Source organism: Bos indicus x Bos taurus, chromosome 28 (assembly GCF_003369695.1).
Source record: "Bos indicus x Bos taurus breed Angus x Brahman F1 hybrid chromosome 28, Bos_hybrid_MaternalHap_v2.0, whole genome shotgun sequence".
In the NCBI taxonomy this organism is placed as follows: Eukaryota; Metazoa; Chordata; class Mammalia; order Artiodactyla; family Bovidae; genus Bos; species Bos indicus x Bos taurus.
Window position 1 is genome coordinate 16,723,741 of NC_040103.1, and position 26,079 is coordinate 16,749,819.

Consider the following 26,079-nt stretch of genomic DNA (forward strand, 5'->3'; position numbering starts at 1 on the left):
TCCGTCTGTTGCTTCTCCCCCCACAACTTCAATAGCTTCTTCAAACTTCCAAACTAGGGTAGCACCATGAGATTACCATAGTTTTGATCCCAGGAATGCATTTATGATTTTTTAAATAACTTACATACTTAAATTCCCAATTTCTCTTATATTTTAAAATCATAAGGAAACTATGCCTTTTAAAACATACCTAACTTTGTGAATTACTATACTTTGTTCTTCAGTATTAGAAAAGTTTTGCTCCATATCTTAGTAATCTCCCAGTTGGGTTGGCAGGATCAGTATGTTAATATGCACATACTTTGAAAAAGCTAGTCTCCAGGAAAAGGATGCTTATAATTCCAAAGGCATATTAGAAGTTAAAAACTGCCATGCAAAATCTAAGCAGGAAAAAGAAACACTGATTAAATAAAGCTAACTGAAAAATTAGAAATTGAAGGTATGTTCAGCATGGCAATCACAGTTACAAACAGGAAAATTTAAACTAAGAAAACATTTAATTGGTTGACTTTCCTAAAATATTGATTGGACTTCATTAATAAGCATTTTATGCATATGGCTATTCTGAAAGTTTCTTTAAAAATGAAAGACTTGGGCCTTAATGAGACATATTATCACACGAACATATTTGAATCTGGCTTATGAAAAATAGGACTTTAGAATTTAAAATGTGTGCCTAAAATGCAAATATATTTAATTAACTGAAAACCCATAAGACAGGACTTCTTCAAATAAGCAATTACTTCAGGGACTAATCGTGTAAATAGGATCCTGATTCATTAACACAAATACCCATATGAGAGAAGGATAAGAAAATTTTATTCTTTAGGTTATTTATGCACACGTGGTAATATCTCATTAATTTAAGACTTCAATAAATTTAAAATCTTTTGATAATTTGCTCATGAGCTGGGCTGATGTTTACCTTTTTTTGCAAACATTTTATTTATAGGTAGATAACATATGGTGTTTTAAACATTTATTTTCAATCTTATGTACACTTTTTAGACAGAATAAGCTATTTTCAATGAACCTCAGGCACTTTACAAGCTCCTACATACACCCAATCTATATGCTAATAACAAAATGTTCATATGATTCATTGTAAGAGGTCTCCTTACAATGGAGAAATCTCCTTAAGGATTTCTGTTTTATAATGTTTTGTTGAAGTTACTATATGTAGTTTAAAGTAATAAAAACCACATTTGTTTAAAGTTATCTGTAATTCAGCCTTCCCACACATTCAAATATGACCACCTCCCTAATTCATTAGAAAAAATGAAATTTTGCAACATTCACAGCTACACATCTAGAGAGAATTTTCCTTTTAAATATGCACTAGAACATATACAGAAAAAATACAATGAAGTGTGAAAATAAATGATTTTGTGAGTGTGGACAAAGAAGAGTAAAGTGTCTCAAAGCAACTTAAGTCCTGTAGGCACAATACACTGGTGAAAACTCAGTAAAATAGCCCTTTCCTCAAAAGGTGATGTTACTCACTCGGGGTGACTGAGTTCTAATCACTTGCTTGCAAAATGATAATAAGTTTTTCCAATTAAAGACAGTCAGTTCCTAGGCCAAAGGGGTGGATGCTCCAAACTAGGACATCTGGGATGAAGAGAAATGCCACAGCACAGATCTGGCATTTCTAAATCTTCCTTGTTTGTGGCCATGACTTTTCAGCATCCACATGTCAATTTTCTGCACAAGATGCTACTGTAAAGAATCTTAAAATTGTTTATAAAGCAAGTAGAAGAATTCTTTTATTTTAATGACCAAAACTCATTACGTAGAACAAAATGACTCAAAATTCTAAACCAGATAATATATATTTCATATTGACACAAACCACAACTGAGCGAATAAATTGAACATTCTCTTTTCTATGAAACACACCGATGGCAAATCTAGATATTAGAAGTCATGCCATCTTCACACAAGAAGTAGCTCCATTTGTTTTTAATATTGTGAGAAGATTAGAACTATCCATATTAGTAGTTACTTACCATACAAAGGGGAAAAATAAGCTCCAATTCCATTTTCATGACTTAATCAAGAATACTTGCTGAAGGAGGACTCTTATCGTGTGTTTCTGGATGGTTACGCAACCTGGGTAGGAGATACAAACACAGAATGTTTCATCATCAAGGAGAAAACTTCTCAAGAAATACTAGTTTGTTCTATCAGTGATTTCTCATCTGAACGAGTGCTATCCCAGCCAACTGTATGCTATTTACAAATCAATCAGGTGCCCACGAGAGTTTGAGCAAGAGAGGCTGGAATGACTACCCCCATTAGGGGAAGAAGACCTGGGGCTGCATCCCACTGGGTATTTGCATGAAGTGAAGGCCCTTCACTTCACTCAGGCTCGGTTCTTCATCTGCCTTGTAGGGTACTAATGCCAGCTATTTGAGGGACTGCTCTCACAAGCAAATGAGACAATGAGTAGAAAGATGTTTAGTCAACAGTAAAACTGTTTCATTTATTTATACTCTGACTCTGTTGTAAGGATCTGAGGTGGCTTCCAAAAAGAAAAATAATGAAATGTGAGTAAAAATAAGAAAACAGGGACTTCCCTGGAGGTCCAATGTTTAAGACTCAGTAGGTGCAATCCCTGGTTGGGGATTTAAGATCCCACATGCCTTGAAGTGTGGCCAAGAAAAAAAAAAAAAAAAGGGGGTTGAGAGTCAAAAAGGAAGAAGTATACATGCTACCTACATTGGTTAGCACTTGATGGAAGGTATAAAGTTTCTTGGTAATTTAGGGAAAAGCAAGACACAGTTTCTTCTTAATCTTCTATTAAAGAGGAAAAGATACATTACTTCCCCTAAAGAAGCCAAGTATTTTATCCTCTTGATATGAAATTCATCAAAAATTTAAAGCATGTAAAACATGATACAGGGGCATTGAAATAAAATGGATTATTCTATTTAACAGGAATAGGGCTGACGACTATGAAAATTGAAGGGCAAAATAATACTTTTTCTTGTTTGTGCTGGGTCTTTGTTGCAGCATGCAGGCTTCTCTAGTTGTGGCGCATGAATTTATTTGCCCTGCAGCTTGAGGGATCTTAGTTCCTTGACTGGGGATCAAACCTGAAGCTCAGAAACAGGGTACTTTTGCTTGGAGGCAGTGCATGCCAATGGCACCCCACTCCAGTACTCTTGCCTGGAAAATCCATAGACGAAGGAGCCTGGTGGGCTGCAGTCCACGGGGTTGCTGGGAGTCGGAGACGACTGAGAGACTTCACTTTCAGTTTTCACTTTCATGCATTGGAGAAGGAAATGGCAACCCACTCCAGTGTTCTTGCCTGGAGAATCCCAGGGACGGGGGAGCCTGGTGGGCTGCCGTCTATGGGGTCGTACAGAGTCAGACATGGCTGAAGCGACTTAGCGGCAGCAGCAGCAGCAGTGCATGCCAAGTTGCTTCAGTCGTGTCCCACTCTTTGTGACCCCATGGACTATAGCCCTCTAGGCTCCTCTGTCCATGGGATTCTCCAGGCAAGAGTACTGGAGTGAGTTGCCATTTCTTCCTCCAGGGGATCTTCCTGACCCAGGGATCGAACCCACGTCTCTTAACGTCTCCTGCAGTGACAAGCGGGTTCTTTACCACTAGGGCCATCTATTACTGCTATGAAAATTGTCTTACTCCTAGAGGCACACCTGAAGCTTGAATTAGGGAAATCCTAACTATAAGCACAATTCACTCCCAAGTAACAAGTCATCCAAATCTCTTCCCTTGCCACGCCTTCCTAACAAACACATAGGAGCTCCTGAGCTGAAGTCACGTTCTCAACGGTGAGGAGAAATTTCTGAAGGAAGTCACTGATGGCTTGCAACCCTAGGCCAGTCAGTGTTCATTAATATAAACAGGGGGTAAAGTGGCAAAGATAATGAGGCCAAATATGATATAGTACTGACTGCTGCACAGCCCATTTTGTGGGGCCATTTCAAAAGGGAAAGGATGAGAAAGGGAAAGGTATATGATCTTATGATCACACTGTAAGTGAAACACATCCCAGCACGAGGCTCTTCCTTGAAATCCACATGTTTTCCTGACTTCCTTGAAATCTCACTTAAAAAACTTTTTTTTTCTTTGAGTCTCTGAGCAAGTAATATCTGGTCTTTCTGTTGTACCACTTGGAACACACTACATAAGAGTTCATATGCACTGAAATGTTTGTAGATTTTCCACCTTCTCTGCTGTCAGGAAGCCCAGCTCCAAGTAAAATGTATGTACTATTAAAAAAAAATTATCTTCTTGGCTCCGATGCATGGCACGTGGGATCTTAGTTCCCTGACCTGGGATTGAGCCCATGTCCCTTGCATTGGAAGCATGGAGCCTTAACCACTGAACCACCAGAGAAGTCCCAGTCTCGCAGGAAACTCCTCTCAATTTTTTTTCTTCTGGCTCCTCTACTTCCTCCCCTGAAGCATGGGCCTTCCTTCAGATTCTCCACCTGGCAGCGATTTCATTCACACCCACAGCTTAAGTTGTCTTTTTGGACGCTTCTCCAGGCTGGATCCTCCTCCCCAGCGTCTTCTGAATTTGCTTTTCTTTTCCTGCCTAACATCAGTGGTGCTGCCACCCTCTGTGGCTTGAACACTTGGAGTCATCTTCAGTCTTCTCCTCCATCACTGCACCTTCGTACAGAACATACCACCTGACGACGGCCACGTGGCACACAAACGTCATTTCCCTTTTACATGTCAAAGGCCACTGTGATCAATAATACATCTCGCCTCCATCATCTCCCTTCCAGGTGGTGGCCTCTTGTCTCATGCACCCCTACGTCCAGTCACCATTGTTTCCCAGGTTTCAGGGTGGATCCCGGTTTTCTTCCTAAACCCTCATGCTTCCCCACTTGCTCGAAAGCGTCCAGTATTTCTTTAGTCCCTAGCAGATCAACTCTAAAACTTCTCAGCAGAGAAGTTTCCAATAGCTGAGATCAGTACACTGACCACATTTAACATGACCTTTCTAGTCCTACTAAACCATTTCCCCTCTCTGTAGCCCTCTCCCCAAAAGCTGTTTCCTGCCTCCATGACTTTGTTACTAGCTTTCTGCTTCTGAAATGTTCATCTCTTAACACCCAGTTCAGACACTGCCTCTTTCAGGCATTGTCCTGGATTCTTGAGTAGAACCCATGTACCCTCCTCTACAAACCCAAAGATCCTTAAATGTTCTCTCACTACAAGATTCATATTTATAATACTCTGGCTTTATTTTCAATAGCTATAAATACAGCAGTGCAAAGAGCTCTCAGAAAGTGTATAATCTAGCTAGGGAAACCCTGCTTTACTCACATTTCTAACTTCCATGGTGTAGTATTTCATGCTTGAATGCTGTGAATGCTATATAAATAATAGGTGATTAGATGGTTTTTAAACGTCAGATAGCACCATGGAATGCTCTGAACACAGGGGTAAGACACCATTTTAGAAACTCTTTTCTGAGTAAGCAGCAGTAGCAAGACTGCCCAAATTTTGAAGACAAAAGTAATGAAAGAGGACCAAGAAAAAGCCCCAATATAGGTAGAAGTGTTACTTCTCTCTCTCCATTATTTTTAACAAATTTGTTTGATCAGTTGGTAAAAGTCAAGTAAGTGTTTATACCTGAGGATAAACGTTGCATTTTTAAAAAATCAGATCACAGAATAGTCCTTAGGCGTTTGAGATTATTACACAGAATATATCTTATGGCAAATTGCCCATTAGGGATCGAAAATGTCTTTCCAGTCGGTGCCTGTCGCCCTGCTTCATACACATAAGATAGTTTACTGTTCGTTGAATGCATGAGCGCTGAGTCATCCACTTCTCTCTCGGCAGCTGCCCTCCAATAGCTCTATTCCCCTTTACAGCCAAACCATTGTAAATAATTACCACACTCTTCTTTCCTTACTTCCTGTCTGGTCTGCAGCTCACACCACCTGAGTCTCACCTCTGCCTTATTTCAGTGCTCACTGTGCCAGGACCCTCCCTCCACTCCGCTCCCTTAGGGTGGGCTCACTCTTTGGTGCTGTCAAGGGACAAGGAGGGAAGTTGAGGCTGCCACTCATGCCACAGAAACTGCTGAGAACATTCTCTGTAATGTCTCTGCCCATGGCCTCTCCCTTCCCCCAGTAATGCCTGCAATGGGTGAGGCCGGGCAACACTGCTTCGTAAACATTTGGTTTATCTCTGCCATTCACAAGAGCACCATCGAGTGGGTGAACAGGCAGCTCATAAAGTCCTGTAGCCGCAGGTCTGCATTTTCTCTCCAAATCAGACCCCAGAACCTTGGACCGTTCTGTGTGCAAATTCCACCGAGCTACACTCCGTCTCTAGCGGTCACCAACATATCAAAATGACTTTCCTGTCTACCATGCCCACTCCCTGAATGTCTTCTTAAAATAGATGTAAACTATGAACATGTCAAAGAGTCTCTGACATGCTTGACTGCAGTCAGAACTGGTTACAGCTCTGTTACCCAGACATATCATTTAGTAATTTCTATGTGTGTGCATGCTCAGTCACTCAGTCATGTCCAACTATTTGTGACCCCATAGACTGTAGCCTGCCAGGCTCCTCTGTCCATGGAATTTCCCAGGTAGGAATACTGGAGCGGGTTGCCATTCCCTTCTCCAGGGGATCTTCCCAACCCAGGGATCGAACCCACGTCTTGGGTGTCTCCTGCATTGGCAGGTGGATTCTTTACCACTGAGCCATTTCTCTTTTCAAAACAAATGTCTCCTTTCTCAGTCTTCCACAGTCAAGGCAACTGACTACCCCCACCTTCTCAAATGGAATCCTTGCTCCCTCACCCCCACGACCCACCAGTCTCGTGGGTTTCCTTCTTTTTCTTCTCTGCTCCTCCTTTCACCCTTACGCTCGTCCTTCACTTGGTGGGCTTGATGGATTTGAATTCCTCAGGGCTTTGGTCCTAGCATTCTCTGCCACTGCTGGCGTTATAACCTTTCTCTGCACGTCATCTCCGTCTGTGGATCCCATTGGTCATATCCAGACCTGTGAATGTGGAAATGCGTCACAAGTTTCTATCTCTGGCTGGGACTTCAGAGCTCTCTGACAAGCTTCACACCCATAACCAAATGTCTGCTTGCTCTACCCCGTGTCAACTCCAAGACATCTCAAATTCAGCATGTCCAGCCCTGAATTTAGCATCGGTCTTCACAGACTTGTTCCTCTGCCAGTGTTCCCTGACACTTTCTCATGGGCTCCACATAAATACAGCAGAAGACGACCTGTCAGTGTTACCTTCTTTATATCCTTAGAATCCATTGACAGCTTAGAATTCATCCTCCCTCCCCTAGGCCACGTTACCAGTGCCTCTCTGTTCAAAAAGTTCAGCTGATCTGCGTAACTTAGGCCCCTTGCCAGCCAGTACTCTTCATTGTAGCCAGAAACACTTTTTTGAAACATAAAATTGATGACGTGAATATAATCCTCTCCCTCAAAAAGCCCCCCAAACCCACCTTCTTATTGGTTTTAGGATAAAGGAATATGCCCTGCTATGGCTAAAAAGCCTTTCATGGTGATAACCTCTGAGTGCATCTGCAGACTCTAGCTGTTCACCCTACTCGGTGTCCTCCGGCCGCTCGCCTTTCCTTGTCTCTCAGGCTGCCCCTGCTTGCTTCTGCTTTCCGTAAGTTATGACTTTCCCATACATCATGCTTTCTGCCAATACTCTTTGTCTAGTTCACTCTTGTACATCATGTAGATGTCATTTTCTAGGATCATGTGTCTCTCATTAGTATCATTTAGAGCAGTTGCATTTTCATAACTATTGTGTCATTCTCTTTTTTGAAATTATATTTTTATTTATTTGGCGGCAACAGGTCTTAGCTGCAGCATGCAAGATCTTTCAGTGGCAGCGTGTGACCTCTGAGTTGTGGCATGTGAATCCAGTTCCCTGACCAGGGATCGAACCCGTCCCCCTGCATTGGGAGCGCAGAGGCTTAGCCACTGGACCACCAGCAAAGTCCTGTATTTGTGTCATTCTTTTACCCACTGTCTTCCCCACCAGCTTGAAGGCCAAATGAGGGCAGAGCATACCTGATGTAATTCACTGCATCCTAACGGTGTCTGGCGCATAGTATGCGCTCACTAAAGACAGTTTTATTGAAAGCATGAGTGTATGGAATGAATATGAAAATAAACCTAGATTAAAGTCAGCAAGAAAAATGTACTCATATTCTAGTGTTGAAAAATTCTAAAATAAGCCCAGTATTGAGATGAGTAGCAAGAACACTGAAAGCTTTAGATGGATTTAAGAAATGAAAGTAGGAGGACTTCCTTTCTCACCCAGATTCAGTAGTGGGTAGACCGGAATGGTAGAGAATTTTTTAATGAAAAATTTCACCTGAATTGAAAAGCAACTGATTTTAGTACATAAAAAATATGCTAAGATATGAAGGTAGTACTATCTAATCTAATTCCTGCTGTGTTTGCCACTGCATATACTGAACCAGAGCCATCACAAGGGCAGAGGATTAGGACCAGAGACAAGCTGGGGGAGGCAAAGGAGAGATGAGATTTCAAAAAACGTTTATGTTTCTGGATTGTGGCTATTGGGCTGGATATGCCTTTTTATATCTTTGCTTCTAAAATTCATGTCATTACATGCACTATAATTGTCTCTGCTTCCATATGGTGACAGAATTCTAACCACTGTATCAAGATCTCGATACATAGGCAAAGCGAAAATGTTGCATCAGTCGTTTTCCCTCAGTTACATTACAAGTACAGGACACCCCCCTCGCCCCAATAATGAAACACAAATTTAGTCAATTAGAATAGTATCAGTATCGTGAATGTACTTTTGCAATTATGAGAGTAAAAACATTCCACATTGAAATAAGAAATGCCATCTGATTTCAATTTAACGCAAAGGGGGAGAAACACATTCCATTTAAGAATGACAAATAAAGCTGTCAGTGTGATCCATTTATAGCCCCTCAGAGAATGCCACAAATCCACATAATGTTCTGAGGAGCTAGTTATTGTATTTGCTGTGTCGGAGAGAAGGCCTGGAAGTCTCTGATGGTCTGCTAGCCAAGGAAACTAAGGTTAGCTGGAAGAATGTGCAAATTCAGTCAGCATCCGAGCAGAGCAGAACACCCCTTAAAGGGGAGTGTGAAGACGCTGGCTGTTGTCTGTAAATAGTGTGCCGCAGCAGGAGGGGTGGAACGCTGCAGGATACACCCTTGTCTTCTTTGTCTGTTCCCCACCCCTCTGCCCTTGCGTTCTTGTTATTCAGTTGCTCAGTCATGTCAGAATCTTTGCAACCCGATGGACCACAGCACGCCAGGCTTCCCTGTCCTTCACTATCTCCTGGAGTTTGCTCAAACTCATGTCCACTGAGTCAGTTATGCCATCCAGCCATCTCATCCTCTGTCACCCCCTTCTCCTCCTGCCTTCAACCATTCCCATCACTGGGGTCTTTTCTAATGAGTCGGCTCTCTGCATCAGGTGGCCAAAGTATTGGAGCTTCAGCATCAGTCCTTCCAATGAACATTCAGGGTTGATTTCCTTTAGGATTGACTGGTTTGATCTTGCAGCCCAAGAGACTCTCAAGAGTCTTCTCCAGTACCACAGTTTGAAAACATCAATTCTTGAGTGCTCTTTACAGTCCAACTCTCACATCCGTACGTGATCTAGAAGGGTCTTAACTGGCCAAATGAGGCCTCTCTCTCTTAGGCCTACTGCTAACAAAAATTACAGAGAGGCATCAAATCTTGATTATAAACATCCACAGTGCTAGTTATTTTTGAAAATGTTACTATAGGTTATTTCCAGCTCAGGTACAAGGGCACTTATCAAAAACAAACAGTGGAAATATAATCTCTATTCCTTATTCCTGCACTCAAGCTTCCTTCTTTCAAGCAGCCGTGTGCTGTTAAATATATATACATATATTCATATATAAGTGTATATAAAATATGACCCTCTGCAAGGCATAACTGATTACTTTTTCTCCTTTGCATTGGCTGCTAAAAAACCGCGAATAAAATTTGTTACTATCTTCTAGCAAGAATGTTGAATTTCATGGCATAAATTTTGAGTATGAATCTCTCTCCTGGCCCTATCTTACATTCCTAGCCTTATTTTTTTTTCTTTTGACTCATTTTTTCCTACCTATTTGTAATATATTTTATGTTGCTCTACAGTATGTATTTTTATTAGCCTTTCTCTATAAGCTTTAAATCCTTTCCAGCATATAAATAAAATACACAACATTTATAGATAGCCTTTTTTTTTTCCTCTGGAGGGCTGCAAAATTTTCCCAGAGCAACACAATTCATTACCATAAATGAACATTAAGACACTGATGTTCATAGTAATTAAATTTTTTTGTGATATTTCGCTCAATATTTCAGTTAGGTTTTCTTAATATTTATGCATACACCTTTATTGCTGAAATTCCTAGCCTGAGGTCCATGGACTCTCTCAAATTATATGCAAAATTTTGTGCATATAAATTTTTATTATGGAGGAGTTTCATTTTAATCCAATTCTGAAAGGCAAATTTGACCCAAAAGATTAAAAATATACTCTTTTTCACTGGAATAACCCCAGAAAACCAGATCTGGGTCTCTTGGCATTCAACTAAATGACAAAATATTTTTTGACTACCTACTCGGTGTCTAGCAAGGGCTTCTCTGGTAGCTCAAATGGTAAAGAATCTGCCTTCAATGCAGGAGATCTAGGTTCAATCCCTGGGTTGGGAAGATCCTCTGGAGAAGAAAATGGCAACCCACTCCAGGCAGTCTGCCTGGAGAACCCCATGGAGTCTGGCAGGCTACAGTCTATGGGGTCGCAAAGAATCGGACACGTCTGAGCGGCTAAGTGCAAGTACAAGTGCCTGGCACTGTTTTAATTGCTCAGAAAACAGCAATCAACATGTAGACTTGACCTCTGACCTCAGGGTACTTTTAGTCCAGTGGGGATGAGGGAAGGCAATGAAAAAACAACGTGAAATATTTGGATGGCAACATACTGTAATAAATAAAACAAAGTAATGTAATAGCAAATGAATGAGATTGGATGGTTAGGGACAGCCTCTCTAAGGAGATGGAATATTAGCTGAGCCAAGCAAGATTGGAGGGAAAAGCATTCCAGAGAGAGAGACCGGCTAATGCAAAGACCTTCACAGAGACACAGGCTTGTTATCATCCATTACTCTTCTAGAAAATAGGAGTGGTCATTCTCCAAATTCACTTTTCAAATTTACTTTCAGTACTTCACTCTCTTTTCCTTGTTTTCATTTCCTTTGAAGAGTTAGATTTCCTAATGTGAGGGAAAGGTATCTTCAGAAAAAGTGCCTTGTATTTTATTATCCATGAAAGTCAGTAAGTAGTTGAGTCTGCCATCTTGAAGGGACTGTGAGAGATGCCCTGAAGGTGCTCAGCACAGGCTGAATAAAATAGAACTGCCATACATGGCAGAGAGGGCAATGGCACCCCATGCCAGTACTCTTGCCTGGAAAAATCCCATGGACGGAGGAGCCTGGTGGGCTGCAGTCTATGGGGTCGCACAGAGTCGGACATGACTGAGCGACTTAGCAGCAGCAGCAGCAGCCATACATGTAACCATAATGTACCTTAAACCAATCTTGTATTGTTCAGTAACATAGGTTTATGAGCCAAGTAAATTCTAGGGCGCAGATGCTTTAATGTACAGTTTGAAACCCAAAGCTCTTTAGCAAGGCACCAATCATCCTCTAAAAGCTGAAGATGGATGAAGGAGAAAAGGAACACATGATGAAAATTAGGGTTAAAAATTCTTTGAGATAAGAACACTACTCTATGGCTTGGAAAACGCTCTAAATAGCCTTGACTGTTTTTAAATGCTCTAAATAGACTGTAAATCAATAAATTAGGATATGACTAAAGATCATAAATACCTCCCACATTATTAGCTGTTTTCCTGAATTAAACTGTTTATAAACATATTAAAGGAATAATGCCTGAAAGTTAAAGCCAAGAGTAAGGTCTCAGAACATTCTGTGACAGTTATAGTGTGCCAGAAACTGTGAGATTTCTGAGCTCGTGGCCTTCCAGGTAAAGGCTAATCATTACTTCTGTTTTACAGACAGGGAGAAACTGAGGTTTAGAAGAAGCGAAACTGACTCCAGAGCCTCCTCAATGCCATCATCTCTACCATTATCAGTTAGTTCCATGGAGAGAGGAGGTTTTGTGAGTTACAGCTGATAAACTCATCTGCCTTGCTGTTTAAAAGGCTTTGGGGAACGACATTCTGAACAATTCGTCTGGGCTTATCATGTGCAAATTAATTTCAGTACTAACTCAAACAGAACAAGTAAGACAGCAAAGCTGCTATTAAGAGTAAAAAAGGTTACTTGACTTTGGATCAGAGTAAATTATTTGGATTATTCATAATATACCTTCTCTTAGTGTTAGTCACTCAGTCGTATCGCCTCTTCGTGAGGCCCTGGACTGTAACATGCCCGGCTCCTCTGTCCATGGGATTCTCCAGGCAAAAATACTGGAGTGGGTTGTCATGCCCTCCTCCAGGGGATCTTTTCAACCCAGGGATTGAACCCAGGTCTCCCTCATTGCAGGTAGATTCTTTTACCATCTGAGCCACCAGAGAAGCCCAAAAGTGAGGGCCTGCCCTCTCTGAGGCTAATCCCACTGAAATAACAAGTGTAGTACTAGCAGCAGGAGTGTATCATAGTACTGCTGCTGCTGCTGCTAAGTTGCTTCAGTCGTGTCCGACTCTGTGCGACCCCACAGATGGCAGCCCACCAGGCTCCCCTTCCCTGGGATTCTCCAGGCAAGAACACTGGAGTGGGTTGCCATTTCCTTCTCCAATGCATGAAAGTGAAAAGTGAAAGTGAAGTCGCTCCGTCGTGTCTGACTCTTCAAAACCCCATGGACTGCAGCCCACCAGGCTCCTCCATCCATGGGATTTTCCAGGCACGAGTACTGGAGTGGGGTGCCATCGCCTTCTTATTGAGTATTTACAAAGTATCACACACTGTTCTGACCACTGTACAACTTCACTTTACCCTCACAACAACCCCATTGGTAGTATTTATTATTATTATTCCCAATTCCCAGCCCAAAAGATGGGAGCTTAGAGAAGTTGCCCACATATCAAAGGCTTCCCAGCTTGCTACTGGAGGGGCTTACACAAAGCGCATTGACCCTGGAGCTCAGGCTCCCTGCAGTTCCCCCACAGTCTCCCTTTGTTTGATCAGGTTTTCTTCCTAATTGACATGTCAGTGAGGACATTCTATTTCCCAACATAGGTTGCTTTAAACCCTTTAGAGTCCAAGCCTGTCCATGATCTGGACTTTTTTTTTTAACCTGTCCTAGCTAATTTCTCTAAATTACCTTCGAACCCTATGGGAACCTGCCTCCTCTTAAAGCCTCAGAAGTCCCCTAAGCCCACAATCCAGCTTAAATTCTACTGTTCTTAAAGGCCTTATTCAAATTCCACTTATCCGAGCCATCTTCCAAAGGTGTCTCCAGCCCAGGTAAATAGCTTGAAGAGCTGGCCTCTGCCATCTACTGCTGCAGGTCACCCTGGTGTGTCCAAGAGCTTTGGTGGCCTAGAGACTCCATGGAATTGTATAAGAGTTCTGTTGGAAAGTACCATCAGGAATTTTTCTCAGAGGCATGTCCAGAGCTTTTATCAATTTCTTAAAGTTTAACTACCACTCAGCAACTGTCCCTTCATTCCCAACAGACACACACACACACACACTCACACTCTTCTAGAAAATAATGACATTAAATGCTAATGTTTCTTGAGCAAGGTGGCCAGATTTAGCAAATAAAAATATTATATGGGACATGCCTTTACTAACACATGATTTGTTGTATATTTTAAATTCAAGTGTAACTCAGCCTGCTGTACTTGATCATCAGTCTTATCTTTGAATGTTCCATGGATATTAATGTTATTTCTCAACTACACAGAATATAATCATCTGGAGGGCAAGAGGCTTCACTAGTTCTCCACTGAATTTAACACTCAACTTTTATTGCTAATTACTGATTCATTTTTCTCACCCAACAGAAACATTTTGGAGTGTTCTTGACTTGGGGCCAATATCAAACCTAGTAGCTAAATCATGATTTTACATATATATATATATATATATATATATGCCTTTTGCTATAAGGAAAGAGATGTCCAGAGTACTTAATGAATGGATTTTGTTTATCTCTTCTACTTGCTGGATTCAAACACATTGGTTTTTTTTTGTTTAAAAAAATCCTCTTAGAGAAAATCTGGGAAAGTTAAAAATAGACCACCATTATTATTGGGCCTTAAAGTGAGATCTTCCACCCATCTGACTGAAGACTCACGAAAGGTGTCTGTTAAAAATGCCGTTTTCTGGGTCCAATTTCAGACCTACTAATGTGGAATTGTTCAGAATGGCTCCAAGCTATCTGGGCTTTTAAAAAGTCTTTCAGATGACTTTTATAACCTCTAAAGACTGTTTTTTATGGCATGTAATACTCAAGCAAAAATTGAGCTCTAAGTTAGAGAAAGAAAGTTATTTTTGTCCTTAAAAACAAGCTATCATTATTTGGAATTCAAAGTATCAGTCATCTTTTAAATGTATCTGGAATCTATCAGACCAGAGTGAAATGCCCAGCACTGGAGATTGCCCATTCAGAGTTTCCAAGTATTTCAACAGAATTGGTAAACTAACTTTAGGGATTAAAGGCTGCCTGATGGATCATTAAAATAGTAAATGAGTCAATGAAATTTATAAAGGCCATATGAAATTTAAAAACATCATCTCAACTAGGGTGCTCTGCTGTGTATTAATGCTGCTACCCAGGACTAGTCTGGGAAACCTAAGGATGTTCAGAATTTCTGAAAGAAAGAATCATTGTCCACAACTCCCTCTCTGTTGTTTGGGCGGTCCCTGATATTGTTGATTCTTGGTGAAAAGAATGCTGGTCTGAACGTCAGAAGGCATAGGTTCTATACTTTTGGTTCTGTATTTTTCTAAACTTCCCGTCTCCTTGTCAATGAAACAATGGTTTAGACAGTTGGGTGGTCCCTACATTATCTTCTAATCTCAAGTTTCAGTTATCATCCTGAAGTTGTTTTCTCTGCTGTAAAATATGGGGGCTGGGCCAAGTGCATGTGTCCATCTGTCCTTTTGTTCAAGGGCAGCCCTACTGTCTCCATCACTGTTCTTGGATCCCCATTCATAATTCAGACTTAGGCTAGCAGCGTAATATTGACGGTACTTCATTTAGGTTATCCATGGAGGGGACAATGTATTGGCCGTTAGCACATGTCCATTCTAAGAGACAATTACTCATTCAACATATATATGTTAATGCTTATTGATCACCAGCTATGTGTCATGGTGCTAGGCCCCAAAAATAAAATAATGAAAACAGACAAAAACAGCTCTGGCCTCATACTGCTTATGATCTTGAGGTGGGGGGTGATTGGGGGAAGATAAAAACAACAACCACATGGAAACTGACACATAAATAAAACAACAGCAGTTTGTAATCAGTGGTCTGAAGAACACTCAGGATGAGATAGAGAATAACAGAGTGACTGGGAGCAGTGACTGGGAAAAGTTTTGTGGGGAGGATGCTATTTTCTTAAACCTAAAGGAAGAAAAAAGATAAACAAGGGAAAGGGTTGGAGAAAAGGGGAGGACAGGGGAGGACACAGTCAGGAATCCCCCAGGAAGTGCAGCTTAAGTATTTGGCAGCCAAAATCCTGGACAGTCCCTCTGTTCCTGATAGATAATTTAATCTAAGACTAGAGAAAGGGAATCAGAGGCCCACAGAGTTTAGGGAACTTAACAAGTGGTGAGTTAGTTAATGGGAGAACTCTTGCATGCTTCAGTGCAGCAGGTGAACCTCTCTTAGGGATCACAGAGCATCAGGAGGAGCCAAAATGCCTTGGTCCAGGTTGGAGAAGACTCTTGAGAGTCCCTTGGACTGCAAGGAGATCCAACCAGTCTGTTCTGAAGGAGATCAGCCCTGGAATTTCTTTGGAAGAAATGATGCTAAAGCTGAAACCCCAGTACTTTGGCCACCTCATGCGAAGAGTTGACTCACTGGAAAAGACTCTGATGCTGGGAGGGATTGGGGGCAGGAGGAGAAGGGGACCACAGAGGATGAGATGGCTGGATGGCATCACTGACTCGATGGACGTGAGTCTCAGTGAACTCCGGGAGTTGGTGATGGACAGGGAGGCCTGGCATGCTGCGATTCACGGGGTCGAAAAGAGCTGGACACGACTGAGCGACTGAACTGAACTGAGAGGTTCAGTTTCCTCTTGTGTGAAACACGCATGGCGTCTACTGCCTCAGATTGTTATGGGATTTAAGGAGGTCATGTTTCACAGTGCCTGGTATATTGTAACTGCCTGATAAATGCAGAATCTCCTGATTTTTCACCTAGTGCGCTTGCATCTGTAGCAAGTTTTGGAAAATAAGTAAGGCAGAGGTTAAGTTACTTGGATAAAGGAAGAGAGTCAGCAGAGGAGAAGTTCTGGAATACTGGACTGGTATCTGCGTAGCAGCTATCCATCTGAGAGGCTGAGTAGAGGAAATGGGAAGAAAGGCCCTGAGTTGCGTGGTTTTGCTCACCCCTTAATCTGCTAGTGGGGAATCCAGAGTTGTCTTCAGAAGACAGAAAAGACCACCCATAGTAAAATTTATACTTATAAGGGGCATACGGGAAACAGGCTTTACTCTAGGAGACTGGTGACAGAAGAGTGACACGCTATTAGATGCATGCAAAGAGAACACGGTTATGTTAACATGTCACTCAATCCACTGGGAACAAACTAATTCAATTAGCTGCAGAGTATTAAGATGATTTCTGGTGTTAAGGATGCTTAAAAACCAAGCCCATGATACTGGGAGAATGAATAATTTATCCAGGCAACTAGGAAGATTTTCTTTGTCTGTGAACAAAACCACAGATTGAACTTCGCCCTTAAAATACCAAGAGGCATTATTTCATGGATTTTAGCAGACAGCTTATAAGGCCATTCCAAGAAACCTGCTTGCCGTCCTTGTTGACTCACCCAAAACATAAGGGAATATTTATGGTTCAGGCATGCTTGAACCAGGGCTGAATATTTCTGTTTCTGAAGTTCACTGGGTCCCTTTCCCCCCAGCCATAAGGTAAATGCCATTCCATATATAGCTTTTTGAAATGCTGCCTTCTTTATGATTCCCTGCCAGTGGTGCCTTATGGGAGAAATTTTATTTCAAAGTTTCACAGGATGCGAATTGAACTCATTATTTTACTCCAAACTCATTGTTTAATTGACAGGAAACATGCATTCTAAATCATCTTGTATGCATGGCAGAAGCAGCTACATAAATTTAACAATGGGTGGATTATTACTATTTAGCATATTTATGGGATTTTATATTCAGGAAGCATTTTACAAATCTTTTATTAGTTAATCCTTACACTTCGCAGTGCATCTGACAGGTGGTAAACAATGCTCTGTGTTCTAAATTGCCAATACATGAAAAGTTTAATGGGGGAAAAAGAAATCTACGCCTTTCCTCTGTGTTCCCAAACTTGCTAAGAGCTCATTTCTGATCATTTTTCCTCTCACTGGAGACCAAAGCAAGGCCTGAAAAGCAGGCTTGCACCCTAACATTTAAAAGGGAATATATTGGACTCAGTCGTGGGTCAAGTGGCTAGAACTAGAGGAAACCTCACAAGACACCCAGGTGATATGATAGGATTCCCAACAAAGATGCAGCCCAGTAATACAGCACATAAAAAGGCACATAAGGAAGAAGTCAGTTTTTAAAACTGTACAGTGAATTGAGTTCTCAAATCTAACACCACCATCCATACCTGCTGGACTCACTATCTAATGACAACACCAGTTACTGTTCATACGCACACATATATAGTAAAAAACAAAACCTAATTGAAACTAAGAGAGTCTGTATTTTCTTTCTGGAAAACTCACACGTCTTAAAAACTCAGCTTCCTCCAACACCCACCTCAAACTCTTTAGAATCCTCCAGTCTGCCCAGTTCCAGACACCAGCAGGGGTGAGAGTGCAGGGCAAGGAAAGCTTCCGTGGATCAGAGTTTCATTCTGGACCCAAACGTTTTACAGCCCCGGGCTTTCAGAACTAACGAACCAAGAAAAATCAATCTCGAGTCACCTGAGGGCGGGGCACCAGGGGCGTAGCTGCAGTGCCTACTTTCAGAGGCCCTCAGAGTGGACACGTCCAGCCCAGTCTCTAATCTCTTCTGATTGACCTGACTCTATCCCTCTAATCCCTCAGGCCCCCACCCCCGCCGGTGTGTGTGTGTGTGTTGGGGGACAGGTAGGCGGCTGCAGAAAACACCCAGATATTTTGCAAGCAAGCAAATGCGGCCTTGTGCGTTCTCTCGGTGCAGCTGGGCAGCTGTCCAGAGGTCAGTGTAAGGTAACCCGGTCATCTCCCTTTCAAGGTACAAGGAGATGCTCCGATCCCTAGCGTCCCCGAGTCTGCGGATACTCGGGGCGCTCGCAGAGCCCCCCATAACCCCGCCCACCCACTCCCCCACCTCCGGCGCGGGCCCGCCCCGCGCTTACGCTACCTGGGGACGCTGGAGGCACCTTGGCAGTGGTGGCTCACGATCTTGCCGACCACAGCCCGGGGCTGGTGCGCACGCTTTGTAAAGCCTTCGGAGGGCAGCCGACCCCGCCCTCTCCACTCCCAGCCCCCCACCCTTTCCTACCTCGGGTCCCCTCTCCCGTTACTGCCCCCACTCAGCCGCCTCGCCCTGGCGGCCGCGGCCTCCCTTGGTGAGGGCTGTTAGTTCCTCCCCACCCTCGCGGCCAGCTCGGGAGTCATCCGGGCGGGCGGGGCCCTGGGCCGCTTCCCTGCCTCTGGAGCCGTCGCCCCACTTGTGTCAGCAACCCCTCGCTACCCTCTCCGGACTTGGTTGCCCCGGGTGCTCGTGACCCCGCCCTTCTCCACAAGGGGCCACGCCCCGGAGTCGGCATCCCTGCCACCCACCTCTGGGACTGGGTGGGGCCACCGGCGGGGGGGCGACTCCTTCTACACCTGGAGGCCAAGTCCGGGAAAGTTTTGGGGTTTTGGCCCTGTTCAGGGTCAGCTTTCTCTTGCAGGGACGTTCTGCAGCTGAGAAATGGAAAGTCTGCGGGTTGTGCTGACAACATAAACCACGCAGCGCTGGGTCTCGGCGCTCTTGTAGTTTGCACAAAAATTCTCCGTCATCTTAGGCGCGTTCGCCTTTCAAAGCCCCAGCCCAGTCATTTCAGTGAAAGGGTTAAAGGAACTTAATTTTTAAATAAGAAGTCAATGCTAGAATCCAATACATGATGTGTTAGCTCTGCCCCAAGCTTTAAGTATGGTCACCTCTGAATAATTCAGACTTTGCAGTGACCAGGAATACCTAGAGCGGTCACTATGTCGCATCTCCACATCTCTAGAACTTCGGGTCCTTCCCTGTGATGTGAGGGAGGAGGGAAAGTGGAATGCAACAAAATCAATTTGAAGAGCTTTTAACAGCTGGTATAAAAGTTTATGGGAGAGGCAGTCTGCAATCATTGAAAATAAGATTCCGAAATTATCTGTAGACCTCACACTTGAGTTTTACCATTTTGCTGGAGTTTGAGTAATGGAGGGCTAGAGGTTTCTATTATTTTTAGCAGAAATGATACTTTTCTAAGAATTATTAAATAGATTAAATGTATAATGTTATGATATAATGTCAGATCAGAGTAAAACTATCTATAGAAGACTCTATTAGCCTGCTGATAGAATAGGAGACACAGCATCTCTTTAAAGTGGTAAAATTGGCTTTGTCTTAGAGTTTAAATAACAAGTAAGGATAAGCTGGAAAACATGATAGCATCTTTAGAGTTCTGTTTGCCATCTAATGAAGATATTTTCTTTTCAGCACCCCAACTTCCTTCTACTGTTTCTAATAAGATGTCATTTCAGGATTGCTCAGAGCTTTTGGACATTTGTTCTTTCTTTAAAGTATTCAGTGAAGGTTCAAACAGTGCCTGGCCTTGAGCTTGGTGCAGGTGATATAAAGGTGAACTAGGTAGAGGGTACCTGCCCTACCAGGGGCTTACAACTTAATGGGGGAGAGATAGTTGGTACATAGACAGGGGCAAACAGTTCATTTCACCTGTGCAAAGCTGCATGTGGAAGTGGGGGACATTAGGCAAGGACACCCTTCAAGTGGTCTTTTAGACTGCTCTTGGCTTTGAACTCTAGAATTTCTTCAGTGCAAAGATTGGGGGAGGCAGCATCCTTTCTTTCCTATCTCGTATCCAGTCTATCAGGAAATCCCGACGGCTCCATCTTCAGAAAGTGATCCAAATCTAAACTCCCCCACTGCTGGTATTCCCAACCAGCATCACCCATGGTCTATTATCCTTACAGAACCTAGGGTGACCCTTTCAAAGTACATGAGTTAGTTCATATCAATCCTCTGCTGAAAAACCACTCAGTTGTTTCCAGACAACCCAGGCTTGACCCCAGCCCCAAAGGCCTTGCCTGCCTGCCGCCTTACCTCTCTTCCCTCCTTGTCCGTCACTCTCCCCTCCCACTCCCCGGCACAGCCTCTCTGGCCTTTCTACTCTTCTTTCAACCCTCATGTTCCTGCCTTTTGGCCTTTGAGCCTGGATTTACTTCTTCTAAACGTGTATTTAGAGGCTTGCTCCTCGGTTACATCAGGTATTTACTCCTTTCTCTTCTTTGTCGGAGAGGTAGTCCCGGACTGCCTATTTGAAATTTTTTCCTTCTCTCAACCCTCTCACTCTCTGTCTGAGATCTACTTAAGTTTTCCTTTTAATGTACATGTGCAGGAGCATACACACTCATTGCTGTTTCTCTTCTAGAATGAGAACAGCAATTTGGTTATAGTGCCAGGCACATGGAAGGAACTCTATAAATATCTGTTAAAAGAGAGCATATAAATTATGCTATGGACTGAATGTGTCTCCACACAATTCATATACTGAAGCTCTAACCCCCAATGTGACTGCATTTGGAGATAGTCTTTTGGAAGTGACTTAAGTTCAGTGAGGTCGTAGTGTAGGGCCCTGATCTGATAGAATAAGACCCTGAAGAAGACTGCTCACTCCATGGCACAGAAAAGGCCATGTGTACACCGTGAGAACACAGCTGCCTGCAAGCCAGGAAGAGAGCTTGTATCAGAATCTGAATCCACTGGCATCTGGATCTGGGACTTGCTAACTTCTAGAACTGTGAGAAACATATTTCTGTTGTTTAAGCCAGTCTCTCTGTGGTATTTTGTTATGGCAGCCTGAGAAGAGTAAGATAGATTACAAAAAAATTTAAAGGAAGGAGTTTAGATACAATCTGCACTCACAACTAATTCAAGGAATGGTGTGATGTTGTGACCTTTAACCAATGAACAAACTTTGCAGCACTCACCAGAGTAAGCTGAGGCTTGAAGATTAATCTTACCTGAGCCTGAGAATAGAATAAGTATTCAAGATAAACAAGTGTCTTTTACAACTTCTTTGTCGTCTGTCTCTGAGGTCATGAATGATTGAAGCTCAGAGAAGAAACAATGATGAGTTAGTATGGTGAGAAATGGTATTTCAAAGAGAGAACTCAGGTCTGAACTCCATGCAAGTTCCCTCCTGGTCAGGCTGAAGGAGTCATATGCTGCTGTGTACCTAAAACATAATCATGGCCCACTGATATTTAGACAAAATATCAGATAACAGCTTTGGTTACCTACCACAACTGTTTATACCACTGGTCTCCAAAGTAGGCTGTGGGGAAAAAATACCAGAAGCTCCATTTATGTTTGTTTGTTTGTTTAAAAAAAAGCAAAAACATAAGCTTTTGCAAAATATGTAGTATACAGCTTGATGCTGACACCCTCATTTGCCCATAGGTCATGTGGTGGCCTATCTTCCCTTGCAGAGGTGTCTTGCAATTTTGGGAGATCTACAGCATGGAGGGGCCAACATGTGGGCCCTACGCTTATTTCATTTTCATTGTGTTGAGTCTTCCTGATTTTATGTGTTCAATTAAGGATTCTGTTACCCAGCTTTAACCAACAATTGCAATCATAAAATGAAAAACTGGCTTAAAAGGATTTAAAAGTGGCTTAGACAATTAGATAATACAAATAATACTGGCACAAGCAAACAATAGAAAATTGGTGGAATGGAAGCTTTTGCTACTGTGAGAATTCTTAGCCGTAATGGGAGGTTAACAATGGGAATGATCTGTTTAATTCAGTCTTCCAAGAAACCAGCTTCTCTCTCCCATTTAAATAGTCAAGAAGACATATGAAACAGGGATTTATAGCCACGTTTATTAACAAGCCTTGCCTTAAGTATATATTGTACTTTGAGATATAGGCTAATGATATTATGAAGTAGTGTGACTTGCAAGAAAGTAACAAATATGATGTAGCTCATCATTAAATCATTTTTAACAGTTTTATTTGTGGGTATGTTTTATAATGTATGGGGCTTCCCTGGTAAAGAATCTGCCTGTGAAGTGGGAGACCTAGGTTCAATCCCTGGATCAGAAAGATTCCCTGGAGAAGGGAATGGCTACCCACTCCAGTATTCTTGCCTGGAGAATTCCATGGACAGAGGAGCCTGGCAGGCTCAAAGAGGCTTACCCTCTTTGACCATGGGGTAAACAAAGAGTCAGATATGACTGAGGGACTTAATACTTTGACTTTCACCTTATGATGTATAATAGTAAATATAATAAGCCACCTGACGAATAAATTGATAGGTGGATAAATATTGAGGATATACACAGAACATTTTAAACTGATAGAGTAGCCTATTGGAGAGTTTGGAAACACTGATTTATATCACCAGGGGTAAAATAATTTACTAGAACTCCAAACCCTAGTCCTGAGAGAAAAGAACAGATCAAACCAACTTCTTATTCACAGAATACCAACGTCAGAGGATGAATTATCCAGAACCCTTTTAAATCTTTCTTCTCTCCACTGCATTTTGAGCATTCTAAAATTTCAAGGGAAATAAGAAACCTTGTTAGTTTGCCACAATATTTGGCAGAAAAGATTAAACTTGCCAAAAAAAGAAAAAAGTTTGGGGTTTACTTAGGGGTGTTGGTTACCCTGTTCTGTATGACTTTGTATTCATCCATCCCCTTTAAACTAGTTTTTTTTTTCCTATGGAATGTGCCCATAGAGCCCACAATTTGAAATAATATTAAAACACGTTCAAACTCCTCACTGCTCTTTTCCTTGTATTAAAATGGTTTGCCCCATTATTTTCAAGCTCTCAAAAAAAAAAAAAAAAAATCCCCTTCCCCATTCTAAAACTTCAAGTGCTTCTCTGCATGATAAATTTATAACATTTCCATTTTGAGCAACCAATATTATATAATAACAGTAATCAGCATATCCTTGGTAGAAGGACTATCTGTTTAGCTCTTTTTCTTTGATGAGTATCATCACATCATAACATTTTTGAGGGTGAAGGGGAGACTTGGCTACAGTTCCTTGTGTGAATGAAGATGCTAAAGCTAAGAACATCAGAGAGCCTGCCTGCAGTCAAACTGCTGGATCCCACGAGAGCTGAGACTAGACCCCCAGACCTTCTGATTCTTGTTCTGAGTACTGTGCACTGTGATAGCCACCTCAGAGGGAGCTCGGTAAGGATGTAGTTTTTCTTTGCAAATCTGAGTTAGAGAAAGTAGGCTACCTTGGATCCTGCCTCACTGTATCCATACATATATGTGTCAGGCAGCCCAGAGTGCTTGAATTCCCCAAAGACCCCTACCGCAAAGTGTGCCCATGAAGGAAAGGGGGATCGTTCTCTCCTAGGGGTCTGTTCATTTTACATTTAATAAAGAGTGAGGTGAAACCTTATAGATTATGTCATTTTCCTCCTTGGCATCTCGGAGTTTAACTAACCACTAACCCACTGGCAGCTGCTGTTTTCCCAATTAGAAGTTTAACCTTCAAAAAAAAGTATTCTTTCGATAAAACAATCCTAATGAAAAAATAATACTAAAAATATCAAGACAAAGGCAGGCAGAGAATTTTAAACTGGTTGGTGGAGATGATTGGTTACTACTTAGCAATAATATCTGATAGTTTGGTAGAAAATTTTCAGGGAAAGTGATGGGAACCTAATTTCCTGAGGTACATAAAATAGGATCAAATAAAAGAGTGAAGAGTGTATTGTAAAGATAATCTAGTTGCCCAGATGGCCTTTCCTTAGTTACAGCTTTTATGGTTCTCAGAATGTGTGTGTTCTTTATTCTTTTATGAGGAAATAAAGATTTTCTTTTTCCCAGGGGCATGAAGTTACCCTGCAGTTTAGTTGTTAAAAAACTCTGAATATGTTTTCTTTGTTATTTCTAGGACACTCAGCTTTATTCTGGAATTCACCTTGGTTCCTGTGTTTTCTCTTTTGTTGTTCATTCATTAAGTTGTGTCTGATTCTTTGCGACCCCTTGGACTGCAGTATGTTAGGTTTCCCTGTCCTTCACCATCTCACGGAGACTGCTCAGATTCATGTGCACTGAGTTGGTGAGGCTGTCTAACCACCTCATTCTCTTTTCGCCCTCTTCTCCTTTTGCCTTCCATCTTTCCCAGCATCAGGGTCTTTTCCAGTGAGTTGGCTGTTTGGATCAAGTGACCAAAGTACTGGAGCTTTAGCTTCAGCATTAGTCCTTCCAATGAATGTTCAGCATTGATTTCCTTTAGGATTGACTGATTTGATCTCCCTGCAGTCCAAGGGACTCTCAAGAGTCTTCTCCAGCACCACAGTTCAATAGCAACAGTTCTTCAGTGCTCAGCCTTCCAACTCTCACATCTGGACATGACTACTGGAAAAACCATAGCTTTGACTAGACAGACCTTTGTCACCAAAGTGGTGTCTCTGCTTTTTAATATGCTATCTAGGTTTGTCATAGCTTTTGTTCCAAGGAGTAAGCATCTTTTAATTTCATGGCTGCAGTCACCGTCCACAGTGCTTTTGGAGCTCAAGAAAATAAGAATCGTCACTGCTTCTACTTTCCCCCTTTTATTTGCCATGAAGTGATAGGACTGGTTGCCGTGATCTTAGTTTTATGAATGTTGAGTTTTAAGCCAGCTTTTTCACTATCCTCTCTCATCCGCATCCAGAGGCTCTTTAGTTCCTCTTCATTTTCTGCCATTAGGATGGTATCATCTGCATCTGAGGTTGTTGATATTTCTCCTGACAATCTTGATTTTAGCTTAGGATTCATCCAGCTCTGCATTTCACATGATGTACTCTGCATAAAAGTTAAACAGGGTGACAATATATAGCTTTGTTGTACTCCTTTCTCAAATTGTACCAGTCCCTTGTTCCATGTCCAGTTCTAGCTGTTGCTTCTTAACCTTCATAGAGCTTTTTCAGGAGACAGGTAAGATGGTCTGGTATTTCCATATCTTTAAGTGTTTTCTACAATTTATTGTGATCCACACAGTCAAAGGCTTTAGTGTAGTCAATAAAGTGGAAGTAGATGTTTTTCTGTAATTCCCTTGCTTTCTCTATGATCCAACGAATGTTTTCAACTTGATCTCTGGTTCCTTTGCTTTTTCTAAATCCAGCTTGTACATCTGAAATTTCTCTGTTCATGTATTTCTGAAGCCTAGCTTAAAGGATTTTGAGCATAACATTACTGACTTGCAAAATGAGGGCAGTTGTATGGTAGTTTGAATATTCTTTGGCATTTCTCTTCTTTGGGATTGGAATGAAAACTGACCTTTTCCAGTCCTGTGGCCATTGCTGAGTTTTCTGAATTTGCTGGCATAGTGAGTGTAGCACTTTAATAGCATCATCTTTTAGGATTTGAAATAGCTCAACTGGAATTCCATCACCCCCACTAGCTTTGTTCAGAGTAGTGCTTCCTAAGGCCCACTTGATGCCACACTCGAGGATGTCTGGCTCTAGGTGAGAGACCACACCATTTGGGTCATTAAAACCTTTTTTGTATAGTTCTTCTGTGTGTTCTTGCCACCTTTTCTTAATCTCTTCTATTTTTGTTAGGTCCTTACTGTTTCTGTCCTTTATTGTGCCCATCCTTCCATGAAGTGTTCCCTTGATAT

The 26,079-nt window shown here is 42.0% G+C and overlaps 1 protein-coding gene across 2 annotated transcripts in view; it reads right to left on the reverse strand.

Annotated features, from left to right (window-relative positions):
* Positions 1-18,828, reverse strand: part of RHOBTB1 (Rho related BTB domain containing 1) — a 141,815-nt gene extending 122,987 nt beyond the window's left edge. The window contains exons 1-2 of one of the 2 annotated variants that reach the window (XM_027530980.1): positions 18,586-18,828; positions 2,010-2,112 (exon numbers count right to left, since the gene is read on the reverse strand). The gene's annotated coding sequence lies outside the window, so the exon portion shown is untranslated. The remainder of the gene's footprint in view (positions 1-2,009; positions 2,113-18,585) is intronic. The other variant, XM_027530979.1, reaches the window with a different exon arrangement.
* Positions 18,829-26,079: the final 7,251 nt, after the last annotated feature.